General features: G+C 40.6%; 1 protein-coding gene across 1 annotated transcript in view; it reads right to left on the bottom strand.

The window, feature by feature from the left end:
• LOC118006334 (A disintegrin and metalloproteinase with thrombospondin motifs 12-like) overlaps positions 1–24,230 on the bottom strand; it is a 298,264-nt gene that overhangs the window by 185,493 nt on the left and 88,541 nt on the right. The gene's annotated exons all lie outside the window — the stretch shown is intronic.

Raw genomic sequence — 24,230 nt, forward strand, 5'->3', positions numbered from 1 at the left:
GACACATAAATAAGTTAATGAGATGTCTTTATAGTCATAGTTATTCAATGTTTTTAAACCATGGATCCCTTTGAGATTCCAATGAAAAAAGTGTACCTATACGCATGTATCCAAAATGTGGCATGCAATGTTGCAGGTTCATTCCCCTGTCCCTAAAACCCATTGCTGGGTATCTATGAATCTTATATTAAGAACCAATGCTTCCCAGTTGCCCTATTATGGAGTTGGTCCCCATACGCCATATTCCATTGACAATTTTTTGGAACATTTACTTGTATGGGGGTCGTCCAGCTACACGTTCACACAGCTGCTTGAAGTGTTTTTGCCACAGTGCTCTCATGGAAACAAAAAAATCTGAGACTGAGTTTCCAGGAGTCCACAGTGCAAAGTCCTCTGTCAGTTTCCAGGGGAGGGGGGCACTCTCATTCACAGATATGGGAATCAGTGATATGCTGGAAAAAGCCCATCGATGAATCACTCTTTCTGGAGGTCAGGTCTAGAAGGAAAATTTCTAGTGCCAATTTGAGATGTTTAGAAAACTCCTTTGCCAACGATCTCCTAGGCTGGACTTAAGGCTCAGGATCTGAATTTTATATTAATGAAAAAAAGAACTTGCCTAGAAGACCTGCCTAAGGCATCACACTGAGGTGATCAGGAGCTCAGGCTCTGGAATTAAACTGGCTTCAATCCCAGGTCCTTCACTTAGGAGCATTGTGACCTTGGGCAAATGACTTGCTCAGTTTCAGCTTTCTCAAGTGAAAAATGGGGATAATCAAGGCTTGTTATGAAAACCAAATGAGTTAATATATGCAAAGCTCTTAGAAAAGGGCCTGGCTCATAGTCTTAACTATCATTAGTCTCTTTCCAGATTTTATGTCATTTCATTGTATTAGGGTCAACATAGCCGTTCAGTGAATAATACGTTCGCAAAAGTAAACCTGGAAACACTGGGAGCTTAGGGAAACTGTGAAGGCTTCCAAGTTCAAGCCCCCTCACCATACCTCAGCAAGCCAGGGCTGCCCTGCTCTGCGGATGAGCCTGAAGACTAAGCAGCCCCCACACTCAAAGGCAAGAGGGGCTCCATGAAAGGAGGCTGCTCTCTATGGACAATCCCTGACTTGGATGTCTTTCCAAAATGTTTGCTTCATTGGATCAGTAACATAACCAGATCTTAACATAAATCTCATAATTGGCTTCCTGTTTTGATTACTGACTTTGAAATATCTTTAATAACAAGAGGAACAGAAAAAAAAAGGCACACTTTACTGGCGGTCGTAAGAACAGCTATGTGACTTTGAGGAGGTTACCCAACCTGCAAAAAAAAAAAAAATGCCTACTACTTCACAGGGCTGTTCGAGGAATCAAATGAGCTAAGGCTTATAAAAGTGCCATGCAAAGTACTTTACAGATGCAAGGTGGTGGTGTTTTCCCTGAGGAATCCCATGGGACATAAAGAACTGACAAGATCCAGATTGTAATAAAATAGCTGCAAACAGACTTGCACAGTGTTGAGATTTGGTTCCATTTCTACTCTGAAACAAAGAGCAGGGACATGAGGAGAATGTAAGCCTGTTGCTGATAAAGCTCATTTGTTCCACAGAAACAAGGAGGACTCAGAGACTCCTCAGGGAAGGCTGGTGCGGGGTCCTTTTGTGCAACTGCTATCAACCCAATATGGATGTCCCTGAAGAAAAAAACAAGAAGGATTGATTGGTATTTCTTTAACCTCAAATTTTGGACCCAGGTGGTACAGAAGAAACAGATGGGGCTCCGGCTGAGAACATAATAACTATTTATAAGCAACATGAATGAGAATGCCTGAAAGCCAAACAAGCATTTTCCTAAAGGCTTACTTTCATCTGCATTCTTCCACGAGGCCAGCCTTGCACCCGGAAATTACCTACTCGGTCTAAATATTTCTCTGAAGCTGGATGGTGACACCTAGGAGAGCTGGCTGACCCACCAGCTGGAGGGAAACAGGACACCTGCTCACATGCACGGACCTCTTGTGTGGGTCACACAGAAGGAGAGGGGATGAAGAGGCAGCCACTGGTTTGGAGGAGAGTGAGGGAAGAAGATTTCCCAGCAGAGCTCCTTCTCCACCAACATATAAACACGGAGCTTTAGACGAGTATCCAGGTGGCCATGGGTTACTGGTCTCTTCTCACCTAACCAGAGCCAGGTCACACTGGAAGAACTCGCTGCCTATGGTTTGCTTTCCAAACAAGGGACAGGCTTCATGCTTTCCTGAAGCGAGCCGCCCAAGAGAATCACCTTCTCCTATTACCAGTTCTGGAAGAGGCACTCTTCATTCCAATCTTCTCTATAACCTGCTGACCTTTCTGAGATCTCTGAAGAAGAATAGGGAATGGACTTGAAAAAAAAGTATCCAATTCACTGGGGGCTTGTACTCTGTTCCCAGAAGAACCAGGGCAGAATGAACCCCAGACAGAAGCTCAAGGAGGACAAATCTGCCCTTTCTCTCCATTGTCACCTACTCTTCCCCCTCAGTCTCCAGTAGTCTCAGCACACTGCTGACATCCTTTTGGAAAGAAACTCACGTCCTTGTTTTAACTAAGTTATAAATATCTGTGAATGCTTCCTGAGGCTATCTTCTAAGAATTGTTTTAAATAAACTTTATTTTGAAGATTTATAAACATACAAAAGGATATACAAATCATAACTGTAAAGTCCCATAAATCTTCTATTGATGGAACACCTAAATGGAGAAACAGAACATTCCCAGCAGAAACTCCCTATTCCCCTCCCAGTCAATACCATCCCCCCCACAGAGGTAAGCATTATTTTGATTTCTAACACTAATATATTAACTTGAAGTCCATCTTTAATTTTTTACAGGAAGCATTATTTGATACAAAAGAAAAAAAATATCTACTAGTTCATTTCAAGTGTTAGGGACTGACCAGCGGAAAAGATTTTAAGGCAGGTGGATTTCTTAAAGTCCATTAAATCAGACTCTTCAGATTGCTTTATACTCTTCAGGCAAGCCCAACTGGTGGGCATGAGACAAAGGGCTGAGCCACCTTGGTGTGAGGCAGTGGCATTGAACCTCTACTGCCCTCTGCTAAGGAAAGGGGGAGAAGGACTTTCACAAACTCTTTAGAACCAACTTATTTTCCCCAGTCTCAGATTGAGAATAGTTGCCTACAACCTCTTCTCCCTCTCCCATCAAAGTGTTAGTCATCTTGATGTAACTGACATTATACTTCCATTAGTGTGATGATTTAGGGCCCAGTGGGAAACTGGCAGTGTCTAACAAGGAATTTGTGAATAGAGTGTTCTAGAATCACACAACCTAGAGACCCTGAAGAGTCACCTAACCTATGCTGGCAGCCTCCTAGGTAAAACCTAGCAGAATGAAGGGTAACAACAATGGTCTTGTAAAAGACATAGGAAAGAATTACCAAATCAGTTCTGACACTCCGGGTCCTGGGCTGCACAGCTCAAGGGGGTGCTGTTCACATAAGAAAAAGCTGTGAATTGTACCCCCTGGAGCTGTAAAATGGAACAGTGCTGCCAAAACTGAGCAACCTGTCCTGGAAAGAAATTCCTTTTCACTTGAAAATTTCAGAAGTTACCAGATCAAGTTTTTCTTCCCATGGGGACGAAGACAACATGAGCAACATATTGGTTTGGGATAAAGAGACACCCAAGATACTCATCACAGTACATGAATCACTGGAAAAGATACCACCTGTTGCCCATTATAATACACAGGAAAGAGGATAAAGATGCACCCCCACAATCATCCTTATTGATTATCAATCTGTATCTGTCACTTGGCCAGCCCTGTGCTAAGAACTCTAAGACGGGTATATAAACCTCAAGGTTTATAATGCAGCCAGAAGACAAGACTTGATATACAGCACCCCTGAGAAAGGTGTGTATTTGGGGGGTGGAGGGTCCCTCCCTAGGTGCTACAGATTCCAGTGCTGTGGTTCAGGGAAAATGAAGACCAGTGAGGGTGAGTGCTTTTAGAGGGCAAACACAGAAGACTGCACTTCTATAGTCTCCAAAACACGTGGCAGAGTCCGAAAGCCATGACAGCCTCCCAGAATTACTAACTTCTTTTGTTGCTGGTCTGTAGCAGGCAGAACACTTTATCATTTAATATGTAACCAGGACCCTAAACCAGGACTAGAAGTTAAGAGATGACAGAAGCCTCAGAATATAGATATAAGACCACTGGGAAGATTCCCCCAGGAGTACCTCACCCTCTGCTTGACCCCAAGAGCTCCCTGACTGGCCCGCATGGAGCCAATGACGGGAGCGACTGGTAATGTCATAGATTCATGAAGATTTTCCATATTATTCTTAGTGATACTAATTCATGTGGTGTGAGGAGATAAAGCTCAAGCCAGGAAGACATTCTCTGGTGCATCCACTTGGTAGTTACCATATGTAGGGCAGATATTATAACAATACAGATCTGGTCCCTACCTCTTAGAACGTGCTGCCCAAAGAACTTCCTGTGATGATGGAGATGTTTTATATCTGCACCATCCAATTTGATAGCAATGAGCCACATGTTGTTACTGAGCATTTGAGATGTGGCTAATATAACAACAGAACCGAAGTTTAATTTCATTTAACCTTACTTTTTAAAATTTTTCATGTTGAGTATAGTTGAGAGGTGTACAACATAGTGAGTCTACAAGTCTACACATTATGCTATACTTATTACAAGTATAGTCACCCTCTGTCACCATACAAGGCTATTACAATATCACCGACTATATTCCCTATGCTGTGCCTTTTATTCCCTTGACTTATTCATTTCATAACTGGAAGCATATATCTCCCACTCCCCTCCACCCATTTTTCCCATCCCCCTAGCCCCCAACCCCTCTGGCAATCACAGTTCTGTCCTCTATATTCAAAGGTCTCATTCTGCTTTTTGTTTTATTGTTTTATTCATTTGTTTTGTTTTCAGTTTCCACATATGAGTGAAATCATATGGTATTTCTCTTTGTCAGCCTTATTTCACTTAGCATCATATCCTCTAGGTCCAACCATGTTGTCACAAATGGCAAGATCGCATCCTTTTTTATAGCTGCGTAATATTCTCTCTATATGTGTCTCTGTGTGTGTGTGCATGTGTGTGTGCGTGTGTACACACGTCTTCTTTATCCATTCATCTATCAATAGACATTTAGGTTGCCTGCATATCTTGGCCACTGTGAATAATGCTGTAATAAACAGAGGAGTGTGTGTATATTTTTGAATTAGTGTTTTCATTTTCTTTGGGTAAATACCCAATAGTAGAATTACTGAATCGTAGAGCAAAGCTGGAGGTAACACAATTCCAGATTTCAAGATATATTACAAAGATGTATAAACCAAAACAGCATGGTACCAGCACAAAAACATACACCCAAATCAATGGAATAAAATAGAAAACCCAGAAATAAACTCTTGCTTATATGGTCAATTAATCTATGACAAAGGAGGCAAGAATATACAATGGAGAGAGAGGGTTTCTTCAGTAAATGGTGCTGGGAAAACTGGACCATTTCTAATACCACACACAAAAATAAACTCAAAATGGATTAACGACCTAAATGTGATACCTGAAACCATAAAAATCCTAGAAGAGAACACAAGCAGTAATTTCTTTGACATCAGCTATAGCAACATTTTTCTAGCTATGTCTCCTCAGACAAGGAAAACAAAAGAAAAAGTAAACTATTGGGACTACATCAATATAAAAAGCTTCCGCACAGTGAAGGAAACCATCAACAAAACAAAAAGACAACCTACTGAATAAGAGAAAATATTTTCAAATGATACATCCAATAAGGGTTTATATCCAAAATATATAAAGAACATTTACAGCTCAACACCAAAAAAATATGATTAAAAATAGGGAGAGGACCTGAATACACATTTTTCCAAAGACATACAGATGGCCAACAGACACATGGAAAGATGCCAAACATGACTCATTGTCAGGGAAATGCAAATCAAAATGAGATATTACCTTAAATCTGTCAGAATGGCTACTGTCAAAAAGATAAGAAATAACAAGTGTTGGTGAGGACGTGGAGAAAAAGGAAACCTTGTGCGCCGTTGGTGGGAATGCCAACTGGTGCAGTCACTCTGGAAAACAATACGGAAGTTCCTCAAAAAATTAAAAATAGAAATGCCATATGATCCAATTTCATTTAACTTCAATTATTATCTTGAATTAAAACAGCCACAGGTGGTTAATAGGTACATTGGACCGCATATTTCTAGAGACTGGCTGACGACTGAAGGAGATCCATAGCATAGGCATCATACAGTGATGAGTGCTATAATCAAGGCAAATCTGAAGACCTGCCTTAAAAGAAAAACGAACTGCAAAAATGTGACATTTCACTATAACAGTTTGTTTTTTAAGATCAAGTCAATCAGGGGACGCCTTGGTGGCTAAGTTGGTTAAGCATCTGCCTTTGGCTCAGGTCGCGATCCCAGAGTCCCGGGATCGAGTCCCACATCGGGCTCCCTGCTAAGCAGGGAGCCTGCTTCTTCCTCTGCCTGCCACTACTTCTGCTTGTGCTCTCTCTCTCTTTGTTAAATAAATAAATAAAATCTTTAAAAAAAAAAAAAAAGATGAAGTCAATCAGGAGCCAACTTGGAAACACCAATGTACTGACACAGACTTCAGAGCAATTAGAGAAATAAGTAGCTATAAACAATCCAACACTTGCCAAAATTAAAATGAACTATTTGGCAGGACAAGGGCTGTGTGAGGGGGCTGCCATTGTCCTGAGACCAGAATGGAAGGGGTGTGGATGTCCCAGCAGGAGCCTGGGATAGGACTCATGATCATATAGAATTGGAAGCCAGGTTCCACTTCTAGAAAGAGTTGTCCCGCTAAGAGCCCTGAAATATCAACCTACATGTCCTCATACTTCTCCCATGCTCTTCAGAGAAGCCTACCACAACCCTAACATACACAAGACCACATCCCACTCACTGGCTGGCAGTTCAGAGTCTAAATAGTAGAAAAAACAAATCTCTTCATTAAAAAAACTGATGGAATGGATTCCAAAAAATATATAAGATCAAAAAGTTATGATAGGGTCTATTAGAAATAGCTTGAGCAGGCGCCTGGGTGGCTCAGTTGGTTAAGCAACTGCCTTCGGCTCAGGTCATGATCCTGGAGTCCCAAGATCGAGTCCCGCGTCGGGCTCCCTGCTCAGCAGGGAGTCTGCTTCTCCCTCTGACCCTCCTCCCTCTCATGCTCTCTGTCTCTCATTCTCTCTGTCTCAAATAAATAAATAAAATCTTTAAAAAAAAAAAAAAAGAAAAGAAAAGAAATAGCTTGAGCTGTGTGATCTTGGTCAAATTAGTCAATACAATGAGTCCCAGTTTTCTCATCTGTAAAATGGGGCATCATCTATCTTAATTTGCAGGGTTGTAAATATCAGAGACATTGTATGTAAAATGCCTAGCAGAAGGATTTACCGCATTTATTGGCACTCAATAAATGCATAGAAGCTCATGTGGTCAGAGCATCATCCACAGTACAATACACACAACAATACAAAGTGGTGATGAAAGCAAGTCTCTCAAGTCCATCTGCTCAGCTCATCTCTTAGCTACAAGTAACTTAACTTCTCTGGGCCCCAATTTCCTCATTTGAAAAATACGAATAGTGATAGTAACTTGCTAACTAACTTATTAAAAGTTGTCATGTGTATTAAATGAGTCAGTGTAAAGCACTTGGATGAATGTTAGCACATAATAAGTGCCCTATAAGTGTTAGCTATTAGCTATTGTGATAGTCTAAGGAAACATTTCCCCCAGATGCCTGGTGTGATGGTGAATTTTATGTGCCACCTCAACTGGCCATGGAATGCTCTGATTAAATATGACTTCTGCATGTATGTGAAGGTTTTTCCATATGACATTAGCATTTGAATTCAGTGGGACTGGGTAAAGGAGAACGCCCTCCCTAGTGTGGACATCACCCAACCCCTTGAGAGTCAGGTCTTCTGGGATTTATACACAGACTGGGATTTATACACCATCAACTCCCCTGCTTCTCAGGGCTTCAGACTCAGATTTAATTATTCCATGGTTTGCTTGGTTCCCCAGCTTGCAGATGGCAGATCATGGGAGTCATCTTCCATAAACATGCTAGCCAATTATTGACAATAAACCTCCTGTATGTACATATATACTACACTAACCAGGGAGAATCAGTGGTGACCTGGCATACACTGAGTTGTCTGAAAAAATCTGAGAGGAGACAGAATTAATAGATTTCTCTTTCTTCCTTTAATAGTCTGAGAGCTCGAAGTAACAGTGGAGGCCTTCTAATCAAACCTCCAAAACATCACAGGAATCTCCTCAGCCTGGAGGGCCGATTTTCTGGGCTTCTCTCGGGCAGAATTGAGCTTAATTCCCAAGTTGGGATTTCTTCAAATGAAGGAAGGCTGAAATCTTCAATAAACTTAATTTCACGTCACTAGGTCAACCATGGATGCCTAGTCTTGGCCTCCTTTTCCCCTGAAAACAGAATCTGTGCACAGTTTCTCTGCTTCTAATGGGAAAAACCAGACTTTGGAGACAAGGCTGAGTTACCAGTCAATTCCAGCACTAACAAGCAGTGTAACTTTGCACAAGTAATTCAGTTTCTCTGAGCCTGTTTCCTCATCTGTAAAATGGTGATCACAGCATGTTCTTTGCTGAGGAGCTTTAGTAAGAACTGAATAGGGCAATATATAAAATCACCCCAAACAGAGCCTTGTCTTCAGTAAATGTTTCCATCCCTTATGGATTTTCTCAAGGTGATGGTATTTGGACTCTTTTCTGAAATTAAATCATTTCTTCATCTTGCAGCATGGCGAACATAGTTGTTTATTTCTGAAATTACTCAGGTTTTGGCTCCAGAAGAAAACTTTCTACTCACGTAAGGGTAGAAAAGCTGTCTCTCAACTCGTTGTTCTCACTAGATAATACTTGGAACTAAGTGCATTTATTCCATTCTAATTCCCAAGAGCTGTTCACATAGATTCACTGACTGTTGTTCTTATTAGGAAAGAAAGACTAAGTCCCTGACAGAAGAACAGCCACTCAGCCCACTGAAGTGGATCTTTAGAAATAAGAACACAATGACAACACAAAGAGAACAAGGCATCAGATGGTCCACCTAATTCTAATTTTAATGTGCAAAGGAATCATGGAAAGCTTATTAAAAATGCATATGCCCAGGAGTCTTGCCCAGAGATTCTCGTCAGTACATCTAATGTGTACCCAGGAATCTGCATTTTAGCAAGCACTCTGGGGTTTTTGATACAGATAATCCACGTGTCATACTTTGGAAAAATGACACTATTCCATTAGGTGGTGCTTGATTATTTCTATCTTCTTCTACCATCAAACCAGCATAACACTAAAGAATGGAAAGATACTAGCAATGACCCCAATTAGACATTTAGTTCATTTCAACCAAAAGAAGTTTCAGCTATAACAATTGTTGACTACAGTTTGTGGAGAATGTTCCCTTGAATCTTAGGTTCACAGAGAATGCCCATAACATCTTAACAGATCAGGGCAATACAAGATGCCAAAAAGAGTTTAAAACATTCTAGGAAGTAGATTCTCTAATAGAGTAAATGTTTTGGATTTGAAATGTGGATGCATTTGATATTAAGAAGACGGGACATCTGAAAGAGCTAGCTTGACACAAATGCTGAAGAACCCCACCAAACCTATTATTCCTGAAAATTAAAAAAGGAATTTCATTACATCTCAAACCATGCATTCCTAGATAAGCTAACAAAATCAAGGAGCATCAGCTAAGAGACACTGTAGCAACCAAAAACTCATCAGAACTTCTCTCTCCCACAGTCTTCAGGGACAGGGAGGGAGCCTCCTGGATGACAATGTCTTACAAAATGGTCTTTCCAGTCCTGAGCAAAAGGAGGAATTGTCAGAGACTTAAGGTCATTTCTAACTACTTCTCCTTCTCTCAATAATCGTCTATCAGAAAAACTTCATTCCTCAGAATTTCTCTATGGCTTTGCCCTTGTGGGGGAGAAGCTCTATGTAGCAAGCCATGTTTGTCAGCACCAGAAAATTGGAAGTCCACCTAAAAAGAAGGGCGAAACTGCCAGCACATTGGAAGCCCAGGAAACATGTTATTAGGAAGAACAATGGGAGAGAACCAGCTTTGCAGAAGTGAAAGCACTTTCTCCCATGGGGAGCAGGATTTAGCCAAGATACAGCACTCTTTTTTCATCATGCCCCAGCAAGTCATCATTCTCAGTCCAGAAACCATCCTCCACTTTAAGGACACAAAGCCCTTCCTGGGCTGTAGAGAACATGGCCCTGGCTCTGCTTCTCCCACCATGATGGGCAACAGTTCCTGGCTGGGAGTCCTCCCACGTGGGCAGGAGAGAACACGGCAGCCAGCCAAGACTGTTGCTGCAGCTGCCAAAGTGATTCTGGCCTGAAACACAGCATTCCAGGGATGGTCAACAGTGGTCTAGGGCCAAAGGTGGATGTCTTCTCTGGTGGCCTAAGGATGGGAGAAGTCAAACCATGAGGAAATTTGATAGATGTTAGCTTCACTAAGTGCCACAGCAGAAAAAGGGTAAGAAAAAAAAAAAAAGAAAAGAAACCAAAAAGGAAAAGGAAAGAGAGGTCTAGTGTGAGATGTTGAAGACATGAATGTGAACACTGGTACTTATAACCTCATTACATCTCTAAAATGAAAAGATAAAAAAAAAAAAGATTTGCCTTCTCAAGGGCTCCTTCCTTAAAGAATAAGTCTATACTCACTGTCTCTCCTTTCTACACTCCCCTGAAGTCACAACTACAGCAGAACAAATGTTAGTGATTTGTAATCCCCCACTGTCCTGTAGGAACAGGTCTGCGTAACTAGTATTTTTGGCCAAGAACAAAATCTTCCTCGGCAGAACGGACTTTCCCATCCTTGAAGACAACATTAAAGTGGTAAGGGGATGAAAAAGAGCAGCTCAGAGAGTCCTAAATGACTATGTTTAAGAAAGAAGCAAGAAGTTGAGAGTCCCGGAAATGAGCCAGGTGTAGACAAAGCAGCCCCTGGAGATGGAGAGACCGGAAGGAAAAGGATCCACAGAGGATCGGAGAGATACAACAGCTGGCAGCCAAAGTGAAAGCTCTGCAAAAAGAAAGTGGAGCTTTTTCATTGAAGCACAATAGGAAATGTACAGTATAAACTCTTTTACCATTTCCACCTGTGAAATCTTCAGTAAAAGAAACATTTTCTCTATTACTTTGATGGGACTAGAAGTGCTGTGTCCTCCTCCAAAGACGGCATGGGAAGAAAAAGAGAGGAGAGTCACTGAAGCAATACATAGAGAGAACCCCTTTTTCTCTTTCAGCAGAAGTGAGAGTGCCTGCTCACGGCAAGTAGGAAGGGCAGTTGGGAAAGTGGTCTGAGGAATGGGAGAAGATACCACCATTGTATGGAGCCGGGCTAAAGGCTCAGCTGTCATGGAGCCACTGAAAAGCCAGTCATAGGAAATGACAAATTAAGCAAATGCAGGAGAGGCTGTGGTCAGAAAAGGGAATATTAACATTTAAGTATTCATATGTGATGAAGTTAAGGATCTTGAAATGGGGAGATTGTTGACCCAATATAACGAGAAGTGTCCTTACAAGAGGGAAGCAGGAGGGTCAGAGGGAGTAGAAGGAGATGTAAAGACAGAAGCAGACATTGGAGGGATGGAGGAAAGGGGCCACAGGCCAAGGAGCACAGGGGCCTCTAGAAATTGAAAATGGCAAGAGAATAGATTATTCCATGAAGTCTCCAGAAGGATGCAGCCCTAATGATGCTTAATTTTTGACTTCTGACCTCCGGAACTGTAAGAGAATAAATCTGTGTTGTTTTAAGCCACTCTGTTTGTGGTCATTTCTTACAGCAGTCTCAGGAATCTCATACATCTGGGGAGTTAACCAAAGTTAACCCAGTCACAGAAGTCTGGGGAAGGGGGAGTCAAAAAGGTTAAGGATCCATGAGGTTCAGGTGTTGGCCTTGACACACAATAAAAAATACATTTCACATCAAGACTCCAGTACATAACCAAACCAACGTTTCAGGAATTCACGCTTCCCTCCTTTCCTGTGTAGGAGGCATTCTGATATATTCCATTCTGTGTTACTCTATTTCGTTTAATTTAAATTCTGGTTCCAACACACGAAGTTGATTTCACATCCTTGTAATGGATTACAACCTGCAGATTCAAAAACATTGATCTGGTGCTTGGACTTTATTGCTCGATCTGGATCTGAGTTCTTTTTTTTTTTTTTTAATACATCAAGTGAATTTATTTTCTGAAGATGTCATAACCATTCCTTTTTCTTCTTTTTAATCTTTATATTGTTATGTTAATCACCATACATTACATCATTAGTTTTTGATGTAGTGTTCCATGATTCATTGTTTGTGCATAACACCCAGTGCTCCATGCAGAACGTGCCCTCTTTAATACCCATCACCAGGCTAACCCATCCCCCCACCCCCCTCCCCTCTAGAACCCTCAGTTTGTTTTTCAGAGTCCATCGTCTCTCATGGTTCGTGTCCCCCTCCGATTTCCCCCCTTCATTCTTCCCCTCCTGCTATCTTCTTTTTTTTTTCTTAACATATATTGCATTATTTGTTTCAGAGGTACAGATCTGTGATTCAACAGTCTTGTACAATTCACAGCACTCATGATAGCATATACCCTCCCCAATGTCTATCACCCAGCCACCCCAGCCCTCCCACCCCACCCCCCACTCCAGCAACCCTCAGTTTGGTTCCTGAGATTAAGAATTCCTCATATCAGTAAGGTCATATGATACATGTCTTTCTCTGATTGACTTATTTCGCTCAGCCTAATACCCTCCAGTTCCATCCATGTCGTTGCAAATGGCAAGATCTCATTCCTTTTGATGGCTGCATAATATTCCATTCTTATCCTGAGTCTCTGCTCTCTTCCTGTGTGACCTTGGTCGAATTGGTTGATTGATGAGTCTCAGGCTCTTAGTATGAGCAATAGGGAGTGCCTACTTGATAAAGCTGTTATGAAGAATAAAGGAACTATTATGAAGAATCACCTATTACAGTGGCTGGCACACAGCATTAATTAAGAAATAATAGTGGCTTTCCCTGAAATCAGAGAATCTTATCATCCATAAGACCCTTCAAAGGTTCAATTTTGCAGCTTATACTGGAACTATGTCCTCAACTCCATGCATCCACACCTCAAATGCACTTCTACTAACAAAAGATAATTTCTCAAGGTATCCACTATTGCTAAATTACTTTAATTTTTAGAAATCCCTTCCCTTTGTGGAGTTAAAATTCTTTGTCCCTATAACCTCCACTCATCATCTTAGTTCTGTCTTCTGGAGTTACACTGGAATATGTCTGGTATCTTTGGTACATAGTATTTACTTAATTATATTGAATAACACTTATCAGGTGCCACTAAGAGTTCTCTTTTCAGGATAAATATTTCCATTTCCTTCAACCCTTTTTTATTTCCTATTGTGCTCATTCATCAGCACTCTGGTTAATCTCCCTGGAACCATACTACAGCTTGTCAATATTTCTCTTAAAATGACACCAGAATTGGGGGCGCCTGGGTGGCTCAGTCGGTTAAGCGGCTGCCTTCGGCTCAAGTCATGATCCTAGGGTCCTGGGATAGAGCCCCGCATCGGGCTCCTTGCTCAGTGGAGAGCCTGCTTCTCCCTCTCCCTCTGCTGCCTCTCTGCCTACTTGTGCTATCTCTGTCAAATAAATAAATAAAATCTTAAAAAAAAAAAAATTGACACCAGAATTGAGCATTGGGAGTCTAGCGCTCCAATGCCATCAATCTCAGAGAAATAAAATAGTGGGAAAAGTATAATTTTTTCCTTCACAATAATCAAATCCTGCAGGGAAGAAATCAGTAAGGCAAAAATTTGGTCTAATAAGGACTTAACTTCTTTTACTAGGACTTAACAAAAAGATCTCTTTTCTCCATGGTATTTATTACATGGGGTCCAGGAAATGAGCTCTAGAACTGAGGAAAATACATCATGACAACACTGAAGATAGAATGTCTCAGTGACCACTGAGTTTAATGATTATTTTTTTCTTAAACAGGCCCTGAATTGACCAGACATCTTCTTCATTAGAGTGTGATCTCCCTGACATTCGGACCATTCCCTCAGCATCCTAGCGGAGACGGCCGGTTAACAGTTTATGGCAGTGCTGTCTGGGGTATGAACACACCACACCAAAACCAGCCCTCGGCAAACGGTTCCAATCACTGCAAAATGAGCAGACAGTGCCTGCCTCGAGATTACATTTCAGGGGAGATGTTGATTTCCAGAGTACATATGAATGATGCGTCTTTTCCCAATGTTTTATTTCAAAAAATTTCCACTGAGAATTCAAGGAATAGTATAACAAATACCCCTATGCCATTACCTAGATTCGACAAATATTAGTATTTTTCCACCTCTGAAATGGATATGCTGCATTATTTAAAGGTAATTTGCAGACACTGTGGGAGTCCCGCATTAAATACTTCAGCGTGCTTGTCTTAAGAAGCAGACATTCTCTTAGATAATCGCAGTTCCATTACCCCACCTAAGAAAATTAGTAATAATTCCACAACATAACCTAATTTTCATTCCATGTTCGAATTTCCCGTATTGTCCCCAAATGCTTTTTAGAGCTATTCACCGTTTGTTTGTTTGTAACCAGAATCTAGTAATGTTTAATACAATGCATTTGGTTGTTATATAATAAATTTTTTTAAGTAATTCATATTACCTCAAGCACATAGCTTAATAAAGTGGAATATTTCCTAAAAGCCTGTGATGAAAAGCACTAATCTTTTGTTCTACCTCACCCAATCGTCAGAGGTAATGACTTTTGGCTTTTTTAACCCTATTCTTCTAGAAGATATCTCCATATTTCTAAATAACATGCTGGCGTTTTTTGTTTGTTTGTTTTAATCAGTTTTAGACCTTATCTGAGGTACTGTTCCTGCCATAATAGATAAAGCTTTGGCTCCCTTACACAATCCCTCTGCCATTCTCTCAGTATCCGTACTTCCCTCAAACCAATACAAACAACTGTGTTTACATTATTAAAGCAGCACCAAGGCAAACCTGGTCCTCCGCCACTATGTGCAGATACAACTTACCAGCCAGTACCTACTCTCACGGGCTGGTCTCAATGCCATACAAGTTACTAGTATTTTCTTTCTTGTGTAGCTTTTCGTTTTTCTTGGAATCTTATCTTTCTTTTCTTACTGCATTGCCTTCTTTGTTACTACAATCCATCCTTTTAAAATCCCCAGCATATCAGGCATGATTCTATGGAGTTCCCTTTTTTCTTAGAGGCTTCCCGAGGAGCTCTCCATCTCCCTGCTCCACGCTGGCCTTGGGGCTCCCAGGCCAGCCCCCAGCCAGTATCTGGGGACTCCCCAGAGGGCACCTCCAGGTGAGATCCACTGATTTCAGGGTTCTCCCATCAGCATGTCTGCTTTATCCGGCATCCAATTTTAAAATTGAGGAATCTAATATCTTTCCTGACTCTCCATCCTTTTTTAGATGGCCTTCACCTCTCTCCCCAGAAAGCTCAGGGATCTTCTCTTTACCCACACTACTTAGAAATTTCACAATTACGTGCCTTCGAGTGAGTCTTCTTCCACCCACTGTACTGGACACTAAATGTAGCTTTCATTCCAGAGACTGTGTCTCTGGAAAAATAGTTATGAAAAATCGTCTTGGTTGTTAGACCTCCTGGACTGCTCTGCCATTTCCCTTACTTTTCATCTCATATTTTCCAAGCATCTTGCTTATCTACTTTTTGAGAGATTCTCTTGGCTTTATCTTCCACTATTTCTATTTGTTTCTTTCTAAATTTTACCAATCCTTTTTTTTCCCCAGAAAGCTCTTTCTTGACCTCTAACTTGCTCCTTTTCACAGTATCGTCTTGTTTTATGGACACAATCTATTCCAGAATATTTCTATGAACACTAATGAAAGGTTCTGAGGTTTCTTGTTTGTTTCCTTCCTTTCTGCTTTCTGCATTATCTGATTTCTCCAATGTAATTTTTCCTGTTTATTTATTTTGCTCTACTTATTTCATGTTGGATGTTTTCCAAAAATATCTTGACATCCTTGCTTACCCTTCCATATTTATGAGGGGGTCCTGAAAAGCCAGTGAGGTGCTCTATGCTGGCATGGAGGACTTTTGACTGTTGAAGGAGAGGTCTGACAGGTACCTGATCTTTATGGACGGAGGATTTCTTAAATGCTGGACTGTAAAGGTCTTTTTTCTGGGCCATTTAATTCCCACCAGTCTACTGCTGAGTGGATAGACACCTGGCAGAAGTAAATCTGCCCACGGTTGTGGAAGCAGACAACCATTCCATTTTCAGCTCCAGCCTGCAGCTTCCAGCCTCCCTGCCCTCCGTCACATCCAGAATCTCCAAGTCCCAAATCCCTCTGGAGGCTCCTGGGTCAAATCAACTTTCTTTTTGTCTATATCTCACCAGTGTGCACACTTAGCCATGAAACCTTAGCTATTAATTGTCCCACTTTTGTCTCCTAGAATGTTGTCAAAATCTCATATCCTAAGATGGCTCCTCCCTTATTCTGTTACTGTTAGGAAGGTGACCTACTGTTCCATCTACCATCTTTGAAAACTCGTTGATGGTTTTAGGAATATTGAATATAAAAACAATTAAATTAATTAAACATTTTAATAGACAATGAGTTAAACCTTCTCACTGACACCAAAGAGATTATAACATTAAATTCCTCCTTTTTAAAACTTAGAAAAATAAGTCTACTTCTTTTTTACTTCACAATTTTAAAACTGTTTATGCCCAAATAGTACATAATGGAGAAATGATACATGTCACAAAACAGTAAAAATCCCTTCTAATAGAATAATTATACATTAAAACATCATAGCACTCTTGTCAAAATCTAAATAGCACAATTTCCTTAATTCTGGAAAGTATGTGGTGAGTGCCATGGAACTTTCTAAAACAGCTGAATGACAGCTGAAATTTACCTACCATTTGTAACCTTTTCAGTGACCTCAACCCTGATGGGGGCAATGTTCTTGGAGATGAGCTGGCGTGATGCAAATGCCAACCCGTCTGACACTGAATTCATGACCTCCCAAATTACTAATGAATGGTAATTGTTAGGCAAAGAGCAGAAGTATGATCAAGAATTTGTGATCACAGCAAAAATATCAAGATGAGGGTTATTTTCTCTTTTAAGCTTTTTCTATAATCCTAAATTTGATACACTTTATATATATTTGATATGTGTGTATACACACATATATACATACATACATTTGATATATATATATTTTTTTTAAGATTTTATTTATTTATTTGACAGAGAGACACAGCGAGAGAGGGAACACAAGCAGGGGGAGTGGGAGAGGGAGAAGCAGGCTTCCCACCGAGCAGGGAGCCCGATGCGGGGCTCGATCCCAGGACCCTGGGATCACGACCCGAGCCGAAGGCAGACGCTTAACGACTGAGCCACCCAGGCTGATATATATTTCTTTTATAAACAAAATGATTATTTTTAAAAATTTGCCAATGGTTATCTCTATGAGACACATTTGTTTCATTAAGATTAAAATACAAACTACTCCTGGGCACCTGGGTGGCTTAGTCGGTTAAGCGTCTGCCTTTGGCTCAGGTCATGATCCCAGGGTCCTGGGAGGGAGTCCCGCATGGGGCTCCTTGCTCGGCAAGAAACCTGCTTCTCCCTCTGCTTGTGCTCTCTCCCTCTGCTCCTCCCCCCACTGCTCTCTCTCTCTCTAAAAAAATAAAATAAAATAAAATAAAATGTCTACTTAAAAAATTTCAAACAATTCATTCTCTTTTTCATTAGTATTAAAATTGATGGAAACTTAATCAAAATCTGAGAATGAAAATTAAAAATCTTCCACAGTAAAATTGTGCAATTACTCTGTCAATATGGCCATATCATAATATTATGGTCAGATGGACACTCTCACACCTCCAGGGAAGTAAGGGAGAACTGCTTCTCCCTTTTGGGACAATCTGCATCAAAGCAGATTGCACACTGGTGCTTAGAAAAGCACACTTGTGACCCCAAAACTCCACTTGTAAAATTATTTCCAAAAGAATTGATCCAAAAAAAAAAAAAAAGGAAAACAGTTTGTGCACAAATATCCATCACAGCATTATTACTAATATTAATAATAGGAAACAACCTATATGACCAACAACAGAGGGCTGGGAAGTAAATAGAGTAACATTTACACAATAGGATGTTATGCAGCAAATAAAAAAATGTGCTGTGTTTGTAATGATATCAAACAATGTTCGTTATACAAGATTAAATGAAAGGATATGACACTGGATGTTCCACATGGTTCAAATTTTTAGAAATATAGAGAAAATGAAGGAAAAAAATATGCCATCATTGCTGCTAGATTCCTTTTCCAATAAAAAGCTATCTTATCTGAAAAAAAATACATGTATATTCATTAACATTAACTATAGTCACTCCTGAGTTGTTGGGCAATGGTTACTTTCACTCTTATACTTTTGCTGAAAACTCTGAATTTGCTACACTGGGTACCTATTTCTTATAATAAAAATAAAGTTATCTTCAAAACACTTGCTAGTGCTTTTCTTTGTATGATTACCACATAATTTTTATTTTCCCTTTGTGCCTTTCTGAATTGTTCAAATTTCTGTATTAGCATGTGATACTTTTAAAACATGACAGAATGTATAAAATGTTGTATAAGGCTTTTGTAATTCAATGCCTTGAGTGGTAACACATGTTTTAGCTAGGAGAATAATTTTAAGGATGCTAAGTGATCTCCACAGATAAAGTATGATGCTTGGGGGCTATTTATTTAGGAAGCATGGTTTTCACTGAAGTGCTTTCAGAATACATTCTGTTCCTAATATCCAGTCACCACTGTGCAATCACATAGCTAATTGGGGTCCGCAGGTAAAGCCGCTGAGAGCAGGGAACGGGGTGGTGGGGCTGGAGAACATGGACTGTGAGGAAGTCAGAGAGAGAAATGACAAGTACACTGGATCAGCAGAGAAGGGAAAAAGAAGAACAGAAGAACTGGAACAGGGAAGAGGGGCGAGGATGTATCTGGAGCAAGGGGAAACAGGGCAGAAAAAAAAGAGCAAAGCACGCCCTTCTTTGAAATCTGTCAAGCAGGAATTTGGAAACAACATGAAATAAACTCACTAAAAGGCAATAATACAAGGTGAGAGGTGTTCTTCATCAGTGGATAAACTAACAGGGTTCAATCAGGCACCTATTTTGTTAAAAAAAAAAGTGTTTTAAAGCTTTACAAAAGGGGCACTTGGGTGGCTCAGTGGGTTAAGCAGCTGCCTTCGGCTCAGGTCCTGATCCCCAAGTTGGGCTCTCTGCTCAGCAGGGGGCCTGCTTCTCCCTCTCCCTCTGCTGCTCCCCCCTACTTGTGCACACGCACTCTCTGTCAAATAAATTTTTTAAAAAGTCTTTTAAAAAAACAAAATAATAAAATTAAAATTAAAATTAAAAAATAAAATAAATAAATAAAGCTGTAAGAAAGTGTTCTGAGAGGCCACCATTCCGGCCCCCGCCGGTGGGCAGATAAGAGCGCTGTGCATATGGACACTCAGGCATCTCCCGGTGGCCCAGGGAGATGCACTGTTCATTCCTGCTCATGGCCACCCTGTCACCTTCACTTCCTCTTCTCTGTCATTCCCTGTTTACCGCACAGCAAAAGAGGGAGAAGGGTAGACAAGTTTTTGAAAAGCACATCTCCCAGGCCAGAGCGGTGGTTTTGAATACAACGTCAAGCCACAGGAAAGTAACAGCATTAAGCTTTGGGAGGCTTTAGGGTTACCCAAATCACTATTCCAAAAGCCTTTCTGAATCATAAAGAAAGGAAAATTCTTTTTTTTTTTTAAGATTTTATTTATTTATTAGACAGCAAGCGAGAAAGAAACAGCATGAGAGGGGAGAGGGTCAGAGGGAGAAGCAGGCTCCCTGCTGAGCCAGGAGCCCAATGTGGGACTCGATCCTAGGACTCCAGGGTCATGACCTGAGCCGAAGGCAGTTGCTTAGCCACCCAGGCACTCCATACTGTGAGTTTTAGCTATAATTTATTTGGTTCAAATGTTCCTTAAAGGAAAACAGGATCCCACTTATTGCAGTGGTCAGGAACATTTAGTGGCATGATAAACTATCTAAATTGGAGGTTTGGGTTTGTTTGTCTGTTTTTTTAAGGTTTATTTATTTATTTGAGAGAGAGAGTGGGGGCGGGAGGGGCAGAGGGAGAGAGAAAATCTTCAAGTAGACCCCCCGCTGAGCAGGGAGCCCAACTCAGGGCTCGATCTCATGACCCTGAGATCACTGCTGAGTTGAAACTAAGCGTCAGACGCTCAACCGACTGAGCCACCCAGGTGCCCCTACCCAACTGTTATACACTAAAATGCACACTGTTAAAAGGAGACAACTAGAAAACAAAATAATATATATGTAGTAGACAAAATAAAGCCCCCCAAAGATGTCCATGTCCTAATTCCCAGAAATTGTGAATAAGCTAGATAACATGGCAAAGAGAAATAAAGAATGCCGATAGAATTAAGGTTGCTGATCAGAGATGGGAGATTAGCCTGGACTATGGGGGGGGGGGGTGCTGGTGTCATCCAAAGGATCATTATAAATGGAAGAGGGAGCTAGAGAGATAGCAGTGTGAAAAAGACTTGGCCCAACTTTGCTGGCTTTGACAATCGAGAAATAAGGACATAAGCCATGAAAGGGACTTCTGGAAGCTAGAAAAAGCAAGGAAATAGTTTATCCTCAAGTCTGCCCCGCTGACACCTTACTACTGGTTCACTGAGATGCATGTCAAACTACTGACCTCCAGAACTGTAAGATAATAAATCTGTGTTGTTTTAAACCACACGTCTTGGGGTAATTTGTTAAAGCAGCAAAAGGAAACTCACACAATATGCTTACATACATCAAGGGCCAAAGATGAGACAGGGCCAGCTAGAAGAGGAGTGCCAGCTCTAAATAAAAGAAGATTACCTAAATTTAGATGAAAGCTAATATCCAGCCCTGGGGTTGATGTAAAGGGCTAATTTTGCTCCCTGGAAATTGCAGCTACTTGGTTCAGGTTAAAGAGTTTGAAAGAACTTAAAGAAGAGGCCACTGTAATTCACCTTAAGTCAGTTACACTGGTAGGAGTTCATCTCAGCCCCGGGAGTTTCTGCCAAATCAGCACAAAGAAAGTCAAATTTCTTAGGGTTGAAATATAGTTCTCGTTCCACTGAGAAGAAAATTTAGAAACAGGAGGCACTGAGATATTTAGTTTTCTTTCAAGATGTCTTAACATAGGATTTGGGACTCTGAGGTGGAAGGCGCAGAGTGAAAAATGGAATAATGTAAGGCAATCAGGAGATGCAGAGTCTTACCCCAGGATGTGACCTGATGCAGTCACTGAATCTCTTGGACCTAAGGCTTTTCAGATGGAAATTATAATACCTCCCTGTCTTCTTCCCATAGGTATAGTGAAAGGCAAATAAAACTATATACATGAATCTACAAGTAATACATACTCACATCCATCCTTCTATCATTTTCAGCTGAAAAATCGCAATGACTTATTTTGCTGCAAATCACAATTCTGCTTTACTAATAGTTTTCTTTCAAATTAATTCATGCCTGAGATGGTGGGTGGGTGTTTTTTAATAATGTGACAGTCCATCAGAAAAAGTCTCATCAGAAAAAGCTCATGGAAAGCATGAGCTCATGATTTTAAACGCATTTTCATTCCAAAGGTTCCAAAGAGACCTTCCCAGAACAGTCTGTGTGACTTCAATGGCATTAAGGAGGAAATGGTCTTAGGCCCTGGGACCAAGTTATTTCCGATAATGAACTGAGTATAGGAAAATCTGAAATCTGTAGGGAACAAGAGATCCCATTCGGATCAAGTTTTAACCTTCCTGGAGTCCCCTGGGAAACTGCAAGGACACTCTTGAATTCTTTCTCATTATTTGTAACTTGCACGCTGTTGTACATGGCTGGGGAAAGGGGAGTCTTCAACTGTCTCTGACTCAGCTTTTCCCAGGACATATTAGGAACTCCAAATAAGTCCAGCTCTCACTGATTTTATGTCCCCAGCTTTATCTGGGGTTTTGGAGGGGCAATATAAAAATGTTTTAAAAGGTGTTTCTCAAATCTGACTGAAATATACATTCAGAAAAACTCAGGGGTCTAAGCAGAGAGTCCACTTTGCATCAATAAAATCGTGTTTTGTTCAGGGTCCCTGCCTTCAAATTCTTCTCTTGTCCCCTTCCTCCAGACACACATACACTTCTCATGTCATCTTCTAGAAAGTCCTTCCCTGACCATGCAAACAAAAATATAAATAGCTCCCACCCTAGCACTCCCCATTCACCTTCATCCTTTTTCTTCACTGCACTTATTTCATACTATATATTGGCATATATTTACCAGTGTAATCTCGTCTAATGTCACTCTCCACACTACTATGTCAGTTCCATGAGGGGAGCAGTTTTTGTCTATCTCGTTCAATGCTGTATCACCACCATTTACTTAGAATCAGGCCCAACACCTGGTAGGTGCTCAACATATGTTTTCTTGTATATTCTAAATCTCCTAAAGTAATTAGTTTTTATTACTAAAATTTTAAACTAAAAAAAATGAATACCCATCCAACAAAAATAGGTACAGAGGGGGTTTCTAGTTCCCCATTATGCATGTAAGGAGCTAGGTAGTCACCATTCCATCCTAACAAGTAAAAACCTCACAGACTGAAAAATCAACACTCTTCTTAGATGCATAAAAGAGGGGGAGGACACAGGGCAAACTGCTACTCCCAGGACTGGAGACACAGACTGGTGAATACAGAAAGCAGCAGCTTACCAGAACAGACTCACGAGTGGAAACCACCATGGGAGCCAGAACCGGGAAAACCTGAACTGTAATTCTGAAACATTAATGGAGGCTCAGCATAGACACAACTCTGAGAATTAACACCAAGGGGACTCATTTATAAGGGACCCCTACAAAACTGTGAAACTTGGCCAAATCCACACAATAAATATCAGGAAAAAAATCCTCTCATTCTTCTGGCAGGAGGAGAGCAAAAGGAACCATTATGAAATATTCCAGAACACTATGTTCTTCACAAAGCCTGCCTTCAGAAGAAACTAGTTAACCAGAGCCTCATCTGCTCGGGTATTATCAAAGCCTGACTTACCTTAGGGAAAGGAAATACCCAACTTTAAATAGCTGTACATGGGAAAAAGGAAATACCCAACTCCTGTCACTCAAGCCCATCTTGTCCCACCTAAAGGGAGGAAAAAACTGAGAATTACCTCTGAAGTTCACAGCCCGTAGGCGAGGCTCACTAAAACAGAGACCTAATCATAGGACTACAGAACCCTTTCTTTTCCCCTAAACCTCACCACCACATTACTAAAGGTCTACTTATGGCACTTCCTTTCATCTGGTATATCATGTCACCTATCAAGAAAAAAGTACCCCCCAAAATGGTAACTATGTGAGAAGATGGATGTTAATTAGTTTGACTGTAATAATCATTTCACTATGTATATCAAAACATCATGTATAAACATACACGATTTTTCTTTACAAAATTACAAAACATACCAAAAGGCAAAAAACACAATTTAAAGAGACAGAGCAAGCATCAGAACCAGACATGGCAGGGATGTTGAAATTATCAGACCAGGAATTTAGAACAAATATGATTAATGTGCTAAGAGCTCTAACAGATAATGTAGACAGCATGCAAGAACAGATGGGAAATGTAAGAGAGATGGAAATCCTAAGAAAGTACCAAAAAAATATGCTAGAGATCAAAACTACTATGACAGCAATAAAAAATGCCTTTGATGGGCTTATTAGCAGATTGATCAGGCCTGAGAAAAGAATCTTTGAGTTTAAGAAGATACCAATAGAAACCTCTAAAACTGAAAATCAAACAGAACAAAGACTGGAAAAAAAAAAAAAAAGAACAGATTATTCAAGAACTGTCGGGGCAACCATAAAAGGTGTAACTTATCCATAATGGAAATACCAGAAGGAGAAGAAAGAAAGGAAGCAACAAAAGAAATACTTGAAATAAAAAATGACTGAGAATTTCCCCAAATTAATACCAGAAACCAAATCA

This window comes from Mirounga leonina, unplaced genomic scaffold (assembly GCF_011800145.1).
Source record: "Mirounga leonina isolate KUSES-001 unplaced genomic scaffold, KU_Mleo_1.0 Mir_96, whole genome shotgun sequence".
In the NCBI taxonomy this organism is placed as follows: Eukaryota; Metazoa; Chordata; class Mammalia; order Carnivora; family Phocidae; genus Mirounga; species Mirounga leonina.